The sequence below is a fragment of the Hibiscus syriacus genome, unplaced genomic scaffold (genome assembly GCF_006381635.1).
Source record: "Hibiscus syriacus cultivar Baekdansim isolate YM2019G1 unplaced genomic scaffold, ASM638163v2 tig00111086_pilon, whole genome shotgun sequence".
NCBI classification, from domain to species: domain Eukaryota; kingdom Viridiplantae; phylum Streptophyta; class Magnoliopsida; order Malvales; family Malvaceae; genus Hibiscus; species Hibiscus syriacus.
In genome coordinates, this window is record NW_024062977.1 from 201,722 (window position 1) to 210,829 (window position 9,108).

Genomic DNA, 9,108 nt, shown 5'->3' on the forward strand with positions numbered 1-9,108 from the left:
GAATACACAAATTCTACTGGCGAAAGCATTGATCAAGTCTTTTCCGAAACCGAAAGAAAAATAAGTCGATCTCGAACGTCATGTCATTTATAGCCTCAAAAATAAAGCATATGCTAGACAAATACTACCTCTTCATAATACTATTGGAAACATAAAACACTTTGATGAGTTCTATGGAATTCCAGGAGTAAGATAAAAAAAATGCAGTATCGGCCTCCTTTATACTCGTCGGACCCTGGAATGATACAGGAACCAGGACTTAACAAAGGGAGAGGAAAGGGCTATGAAAGAAGGGGGCCAAAAAATTCATAATAACAATATCTACTCAGCCTTTGGTTCTCATAATTGTGATGCTGCCTTTTCCTCCTTCGGTGCGAATTTTTTTGCCAACAACAGGCTTCCCGGAAAATGCAGATAGGGAAAGCATCCGCAAGATCTTCATTGCTTTGGTTTGGTTTGCTGGTGGCGGAGTTTGGATTCGCTGGTTTATATCCTTCAACGTAACATCTCCGTGGAAACACAGGGTTTAATGAAAGCAAATGGGTATGCAACAGCTGATGCTACCTTGGGGGGCCTCCGAATGAAAGATTTCCGGCCTGAATCAAATCTGACGGTGTTAATCCAACTTCGAGGTAAAGTATTCGTTTAAATTGAAGGTAGGTCACTGAGTTCTGCTTAAAGAGGACATGGTATTGGAAATAGATACACTCACAATTCATATAAGCTTATACTTGCCCTTTAAAAAAAGGGCAGGAATGGATAGGTGGAGAATGGAGATAGAACGTGCCGAGACATGACAATCAAAAGGAAAACAACATTCAATAGCACTAAACGAGAGTGTAGACAAGATAGGTTACTTTGAGAACAACATTCCGATAGTTTCGAGTTTCCTGCTTTCGATAGCATCAGCTCCAGAGTCAGATTGGTCATGGCAGAACCCTGTGAATGGAGAGTCGAGTTTCATTGTAAAACCGAGAGAGAGTGATGGAACAATCCCCGTGAAATATATTCGAAGGTAAAAATTGAATACAACAGCACACTGTATACAACATCTCAGAACTGAAGGACTAACGAACCTGAAGTATCAACTTGAACATCAGATGCACCGGCAAGATTCCTGAATCTCATATCATAAAGCAATCAGAACACATTCATAGCATGATCAAACAAAAACGTTGAAAGTCCATAGAATCATACATATCATCAGAGCTCAGAAGCATATCTGCATCATTAAATATTCAGCAAGCCAACTTCACATACTGATCTAGGCCATCATAACCAGAGGCTGACGCATCTTCTGCAGTATTTTCTTATGATTAAAAACCCTAGTATGCATTTCAATCAAGTTGATTTTTATTAATCATATGGGCTTGCATGAGAAACCTGAAAATCCAGCAACCCACTCAGATGCATCGGGTAAGCCTCTTCATGAAATCATCCCTTTCCTAAGAATGGAAAGAAGAAACAAAACAATAGTAAACCATGGTACATTTTAACCAATATTCATAAAATTGTGACTGCATCTCTTGAGAAAGTAGCCAGACAGACAGTGGCGGATCCATAATATTTTCCAGGTGGGCAGACATATGTTAACAATATAAAATTTTTAAATGAGACGGGTACAATAAAATTTCAGGGTAGGCTCATCCGTAAAAAAGTAACTATCGAAGAAAACTCATATTTCAGGGTGGCACTATTAGTAAAATAAGTACCTAATCGAATAAAATTTGGATTTCAGGGTGGGAACATGCCCACCCTGAACAAGCCGTGGCTCCGCCACTGCAGACTGAGATCTATCATGAATATTTCTAAAAGGCCAACTGGCTAGGCAGAAGTCAAGAACTGATTTAAATAACTAGTGAATTGTAGAAACAATAAAAATTTGAAAATATCTGCAACCTCTAGCCAGTAAATGGATGCACAAAACGATGTGGATCAACTAGGATAACTAATTTGTTTCTAGAACCATGATTCACATCTAGTACATCAATCTATGTCAGCTATTAGAAACAAAATTGAAAGATAAAAGTTTTGGAAAATGGCATGCTTCTTTCAGGTTCACAGGAATAGAAGAGTTATCTAGCACAGTAGCACACCCTTGATTTCAGGAAAGCAGAAGGCTCTCGTCACACAAGGGAAGAATCTGCTGCATGAGTTTCGAACTGAAGCATTCTACGTCTTTTAAATTGAGAAGCAGTCTCCCCAATATCCTCTGATTCCTTATATTGTCTGAAAGTCGCAATCTTATTAGTGATTACTTCTAGAGGAATAGAAGATTAGGTGTTACGATGAGTCGATAACATAAATATACAAAGAGTATCAAGTAACAAGGCTTACCTTTATGAGTAATTCGGTATGACAGATCCCCACATTCCTTAACAGGGGTTGTTTCATCAAACATGCAGGAAAGGTCTTCCTCGTTCAAGGTCACTTGAGTCCATGCACCTTGGGAAGCACCTGCTCAGATATCATTCAGACATCAATAATCCATTGCCTTGAATCTTTTTACTCGTTTCGCTACTTTGAATACATTAACTAGATATTCTAAGGTAGTAAATTACCAAGATCGTTGTTCTTTTGAACACCATAATTCTCGTCATGCCAATTCCAAGGCTCCCTGTCACTGATCAAACCATACAGAAAAATTAGTAAAACAATCAAGCCGAAGCTAAGAGCCAGTGCAGACTTCACAATGAATCATCCAATGCTTTACCAAAGTGGAATCCATGCTACATTTTACAAGCATTAAGTAAAATCTTAAATGGGGTTTCTCTGAGTTCAGGAAATTATCGAGATAAACATCAAACAGTAAAAATTTCCAACTCAGAAGGAAAAAACAAAAAGAAAGGGAAAAAAGCAAAATTGAAGCATTGGATCCAATAATTATTTATGACCCAAACAAATTTTACATGTATAGTAACAAAAAGGACACATGTACAATTTAGATCTAACAAGAAAGGAAAAGGGATCATAATCCATATGTTTCTCAGCATTGATGTTAAGCTAATCAAAAAGCAAAAGAACAAATAAAAAGACACAGTGACCCACCATTTCAGTAAGAGCCCACACCTTCACTCTTTCAATTTAGTAGCATTTTAGTTACAGTACAACATACAAATCCAATAAATACCAATTGCAGCATTCATCCCATTACAGGAAAGAACAAGAAAAACCCATTACAGAAAAAAAACTTCAAATAAAAAATCAAACAAGAACCCATTACAGAAAAAAAGCATTCATCCCAAAAAAGGCAAATAAATTGCCATAAAATTATAAAAACAAAAAAGAACAAGAAAAACCCAGAAACAATATTATGCATTTTAAAACCAAATGACATCAATGAGAAAAAAAGAACTTTACCGATCGTAGTTGCAATCCATTTTCTTCTGCTTCCTTCAAAAACTGAATCAAATCACACCCTTTTTACCCTTAATCTCAAGTATTCACTTCTTCAACAACACGCTCAAAGTAGCCGTTACACAGATCGACAATTCTTCTTTCTTTTTTTTCACTATATATCGAAGCGAAGCAAATCACTCACACGCAAATACAGATGTAAAATATTAATATATATATATATACACACACACCCAATATTACTTGTATCATGTAAAGCAGTGGAAGCAGCACTCACTGCTACTTCCCACTTTGGCTTTTACTTGAGATATGCGCTCTAATATCTATGGTCGAAAACAAAATATAACGTTATATTTTAAACCTTTTTTTGGTTTCACGTTATTACTATTAAGCAAAACAGAGAAGACTCTTATGAGAGGTTAAATTTTGTTAATATGTCATTAATTATGCTAAGATTTCTTACTTTATTTTGCCTGTTTTAGGGTTTTTTTCCGGGAGACTGATCACGCGACTGTTTATGGCGTGCGTGAGTCAACGATCGAGATAGGCAGAAAGAACAGTTTCGGGTAAAGTGTGAAATACCTGCTTTGGATTAGAAGAATTGAACGAGGCGCGCGTGGTGGTGGGCTTTTACAAATATTAAGTAGAAAATAGAAGATGTGGGGTCGTTGGTCGTGTTTTTTGAGTTGGGAAGAGTGAATTTGATAATGGGCTAAAAGAAAATGGGCCCCTTGATTTTGCCTTCATATTAATAAATTTATTTATTCGGCCGGATGAAATTTAATAAGAGAAAATAATCCCAGCGATCAAAAATGCCTTAAAATATATGATTTTAATTATTTTTTTTGGATTTGTCAAAATGACAAACTAAATCGCAATGCGATCGATAATTCGTAACGCGATCTCCGGTATCGCAAATCAGTTTCCAGATTCGCAACGCGAACTTCGACTATCTCATTGCGATTTTCCAAATTCGTTGTTGTGATAGTCCAAAATCGCAACGACTGATGGTATTGCATTTGTTTCTTAAGAATTTTCGCTAAAAAGATAGTATTCGCGCGGACGTGTCGAATAAATATGTCATAATTATTGCAAACGAATTTGGACTATCGCAACGAATTTGAAAAATCGCATTGCGATAGTCGATGTTCGCGTTGCGAATCTGGAAAACTGATTTGTGATACCGGAAATCGCGTTGCGAATTATCCGCATTGCGATTTAGTTGATCATTTTGGTAAATCAAAAAAAAGTTGGTTAAATTCGTATATTATAAGGCATTTTTGTCACTGAGGTTATTCTCATTAATAATTCATGTCATGTTTGATCATTGTTGAGAAAAATTAATGTTATTTTTAGTAATTTGATATTGTTAAATGTAGAAAATTAATAACTAAATTTATTTAAGACAGAATCCCTGTAGAGAAAAAATTTATGCTTGAAGAACAACATTATTTTCTTTATAAACTCATGCTATATTTAACTTTTAAATGTACGAGAGAGAATTATTTTAGAAGGATATAATGCTTCATGTTTTGATTTTAGGTTTGGGATGATTCCAACTAGGGGGAGAAGAGTGTATCGATTTCGGCCAAATTGATAATAGTTCTTGAAATGATAAGTTTTCTTCATATTATCAAATTAGACTATATTTAGTTATTTTACTCTTTTAAATTTATTGTAGATTTTTAGATAGTTAACAGTCTCATTTATTTCGATATTTGTGTCGTCTTTTACTTTTTGTTATTTTGTTTAACGAGAAACGACACCAATCTCGATGTTGGTTGCCACCGCAGGTGATTATTAATTCTCTTGTTTTATATTATGTATTTCTTTTCTTTTTTTCTTTAGTCTTTTTAATTTTAAATAAGAATCTTTGTCCTTTTGATACGTTTTTTTCTACTCTTGTGACATTTTCTTTGTTTTGTGGCACGATCTTATAGTCATTGGTTCGTTTTCGCATACATTTGTAGTCGTTTTGGTTTCACAAAAACTATCATGACATTTATTTTCTGATTGGTTTGTCGGTGGTTACGTTGAGTCAGATCCCCTCTTTGGTAAAAGGTTGTTTGCCGATGTAATCAGAATTGTGTAGCGAATCAACCTGCCAGATTATTTGGTTCGTTCAGCGCTCCTGTTTTTATGACGGTTATTGAGTTTTGATGTTGGTCATATTAGTGGAATATATTTTTTTTCTTCGTATCTTTAGGTTTAATTTTATTTTCGTATGAGTATTTTGGTGATTATTGCCTCCAAAGTTTCTCTATATTTTAATGCATTGTAATTTTGATTCCTTCTTTTATTAATGAAATTCAGTTGTCATTGTAAAAAAAGATTTTTAGATTAGTTTCTTATATCAATGTGTTTGTAATTATTTAAAATAATCATATTTAAGTTTTAACAAAGTTAGTTAATCTAAGATAATTACAAGGTACTATCCGTTCAGAATTTTTTTAATATATCGATAATGTACATACACATGCAAATGAACTCTTTGAATCATCTAGAAAAAAATACATTTTTCTTTTACCATTGAAACCACTTGATATCCTTTAGCCTCAAAATGTCTTCAGGAATTTTGTCGTAGAGAGACATTCTATCATTCACTTAATCTTAATGCCCACACACCTAAATTTCACATGAGTCTCTGAGATAAATGTATCTTACATCGTAATAACTCCACATGCTAGTTTAGGGTTAGCTTAGGGTGAGAGGAAGGTTTAATGTATCTCTGTGATAAATACTATGGGATGGTTTGAAATCAAATGGTTTCGTATCGCACTCTTGATTGAGGAGTGACAGTGTATTCTAGCATTCATTATGCCTCGTAAGATATTTCTTGCAAGAGTACTTATGTTTTGGGATCATCTTGTGACTTGTAAATTAATATATGATCGTTTATTTGAACAGGTTGTTATGCCACTGGTTAATGAAACGAAATGACTCTGGTCAAAGTATGATTGGTTGAATTTATCATTTTATAACAGATTAATTTGAAGTATAGATCACTGATGAAAAGTCTAATTCGTCCGGAAAAAGATCACATTTAAGTGTTGCGGCGTGACAACCGAACTGAGAGGTTATGTCCGTGACATGATATAATAATTATGTTTATAGTAAGATCGAGAAACCGTACGCTGGCTAAACTGAAGGAAGAAAGGCGGTTATGCGTGGTGCAAAGTTCTTTGCGTGTGAGCTATATCAATGTCGCCCCGACAAGTATAGCAAGGGAATCAAAATGTTGCCAATCGAAAAAGCAAGAACCAAAAAGAAATTATGCAGATTACCCCAAGTTACCCTCGTTTTCTAATGCTTGGAATATGTATTTCAACGGTTTATGATTCAAGAATCCATTTAAAATCAGTTAAACTCCATTTCTGTTCATTTTCCAAGAATCACAATCCTAGCCTTAGCCTTCTTTAACCATGTCTTACATGCAGCCCCAACAAGGTACGTGTCTTTGATTCATGGCTATTCTTCTTCTTCTTCTTCATTCTTCCATATGTCTTTGTTAATCTGACTCCCTTTCGTTGAACTTGAAGTTGCTTGGTGAACTTGAATCATTGGGATTCCCACGAGCCAAAGCAGTTCGGGGACTTCATTATTCAGGTTAGCTTTTGACTCTGTATGGTTATTCTTCTTCTGAGGGATATTTGGACATTTTTGTATTTTTATATGATATACTATTGAGATGCTGTGAATTGGCTCATGATCACGAGGATGATCCAGACATTGACCAGATGCCCCTGGTATGGCCTTTCCCTTACTTGATAGAGTTTTCTTCATGGTCATGGCGGCCAACCGGCTAAGGCTGTGCCAGCCCCTTCGGATCCGCCCCCTGATATAGGCCTAATGAAGGATGAAACTTTAGGTCCATGTATTGTGATATATTTTGCTCGGAATGGCTTGAAAATGGTGAGATGTTGGTTTTGTATGCTTTGTCACAAGGTTTTGTTTCCTGTCACAGGTGGCAATAAACATGGATATTGAGTCCCCTCAGCCCGATGATATCACAGAAGCAATAAAAATCAAAGAACAAGAACTAGGGTTTGCCTTCGCGCAGCAATCCCTTTGTGCTGAAAGCATTTAACCTTTGTTAAAACTCATGCTACCTTTTTTTCCAATCTGTTCCTTTACATGCTCATTAAGCTGCTCACTCTTGGGGATCGAGTTCGGATAAAGAATCGGGAAGAAGAAAAAAAACTCGAGAGAGAAAGGGAGAAGGTATCGTGAAATCCTTCATTTTGTTGGTTTTGCCATTGCTTGCATCTTGGTATCTGAGACACTTTGTGCAGGAAAGGATTCGAGCAGGCAAAGCACTACAAGAAGCAAAGAGGATTGCCGAGGAAAATGAACGACAACGGTTGTATATACTCCTTATGACACCTCTACTTTCTTAGAGCAATGACACATTGTTAACTCCGGATGTACAATTATCAGACTTATGGCCTTGCGAAAAGTCGAGAAGGATGGAGAGAAAGGGAAAGGGAGAAAGTGCTTAAGAAATTAGAAGCGGATAAGGTCTGTTCCAGTTCTTACTATGTTGTTTGTGTGTTATTTGAGTGTCATTATGCTATTGAAAACTGATTGTGGTTGAAACAATTCTTGTAACTTCACAGTTAGAACGAAAGCGAGCACTCGGATTGCCACTTGAAAACCGAGCTGCGAAACCAACTCGACCTATTGCACGAGAAGAAGAAAAGGTTTATATATCTTTCAAATGGTATCTCTAAACACAAGGAAGACTAAGAAATCATATTGAGCTTGATCCTGTTAAAAATTGCAGAATTACTGCCTGTTAAGTCTGTTAAAAAGGATGACCGTTTGAGAGAGTGCCTAAGATCTCTGAAGCTAGCTCACAAGGTAACCAGTTTCTTAATCGTAGCCTAATCGAACGAAAGAATAGACTGCCTAGATCATAGTGTTGTAATTTGCTCCATGAGTAACCATGTGCATTGAAATGTAACTCCATGAACCAGAGACACCAAATTTTCAGGCTTAAAGTGCATTTCCCTTTCATGTACTGGATCTAGTGCATGTTACTTTAAGCAACATGATCCGCTGCTTATTTGAGTCCAGGATGAAAATGACAGAGTTAAAAGGGCAATCCAAACCCTGTTGATTTATGTCAGAAATGTCGCAAAAAGTCCCGATGAGGAAAAGTTCAGGAAGATACGACTTGGTAACCAAAGTTCCAGGTAACATGCCTTAATCCAATCGAACCATATCGAGACCATGTCCATGCTTTTCTTATCTATTTCGTGACGACAAGCTTTACTTCGATTCAGGAAAGGGTTGGGAGCTTGAGAGGAGGGATCGAGTTTCTCGAGCTTTGCGGATTCGAGAAAAGTGAAGGGAACAAGTTCTTGGTTTTTCCACGTGATAAAGTTGATATACGGCCCTTAACCATGCCGGTTCTTTGTTAAATTCTGCAATGACAAATCCCTACTTCGGTCTTCTTGAAAAGGTGAACCAAGATTAGAGTTGTAGTGAATATATCACGTACACATGACAATTAGTTGAATGTGAACGCTTGGAGGGTGTCCACAGTTGAATAAAGATTAGAATGCTGTGCATCAAATAAGATTTGTAGGATAAATTAGATAGTTCATATGCAATTTCATTGGCCTACAATGTGCCCTTTGAATGCTACCTTTTTGTCGTGCAAAGGGCACTTTTCCTTTTCATAAAACTTATTTTCTTTTAACACTTGGAAAATTTAACTTAAGTGATCTACGTGCTCCTTCAAAGTAC

The 9,108-nt window shown here is 36.2% G+C and overlaps 2 pseudogenes; one reads left to right on the forward strand and one right to left on the reverse strand.

Annotated features, from left to right (window-relative positions):
- Window positions 1-853: 853 nt before the first annotated feature.
- Window positions 854-4,376, reverse strand: LOC120152170 (annotated as a pseudogene).
- A 2,085-nt stretch (window positions 4,377-6,461) lies between these two features.
- On the forward strand, window positions 6,462-8,836 carry LOC120152172 (annotated as a pseudogene).
- Window positions 8,837-9,108: the final 272 nt, after the last annotated feature.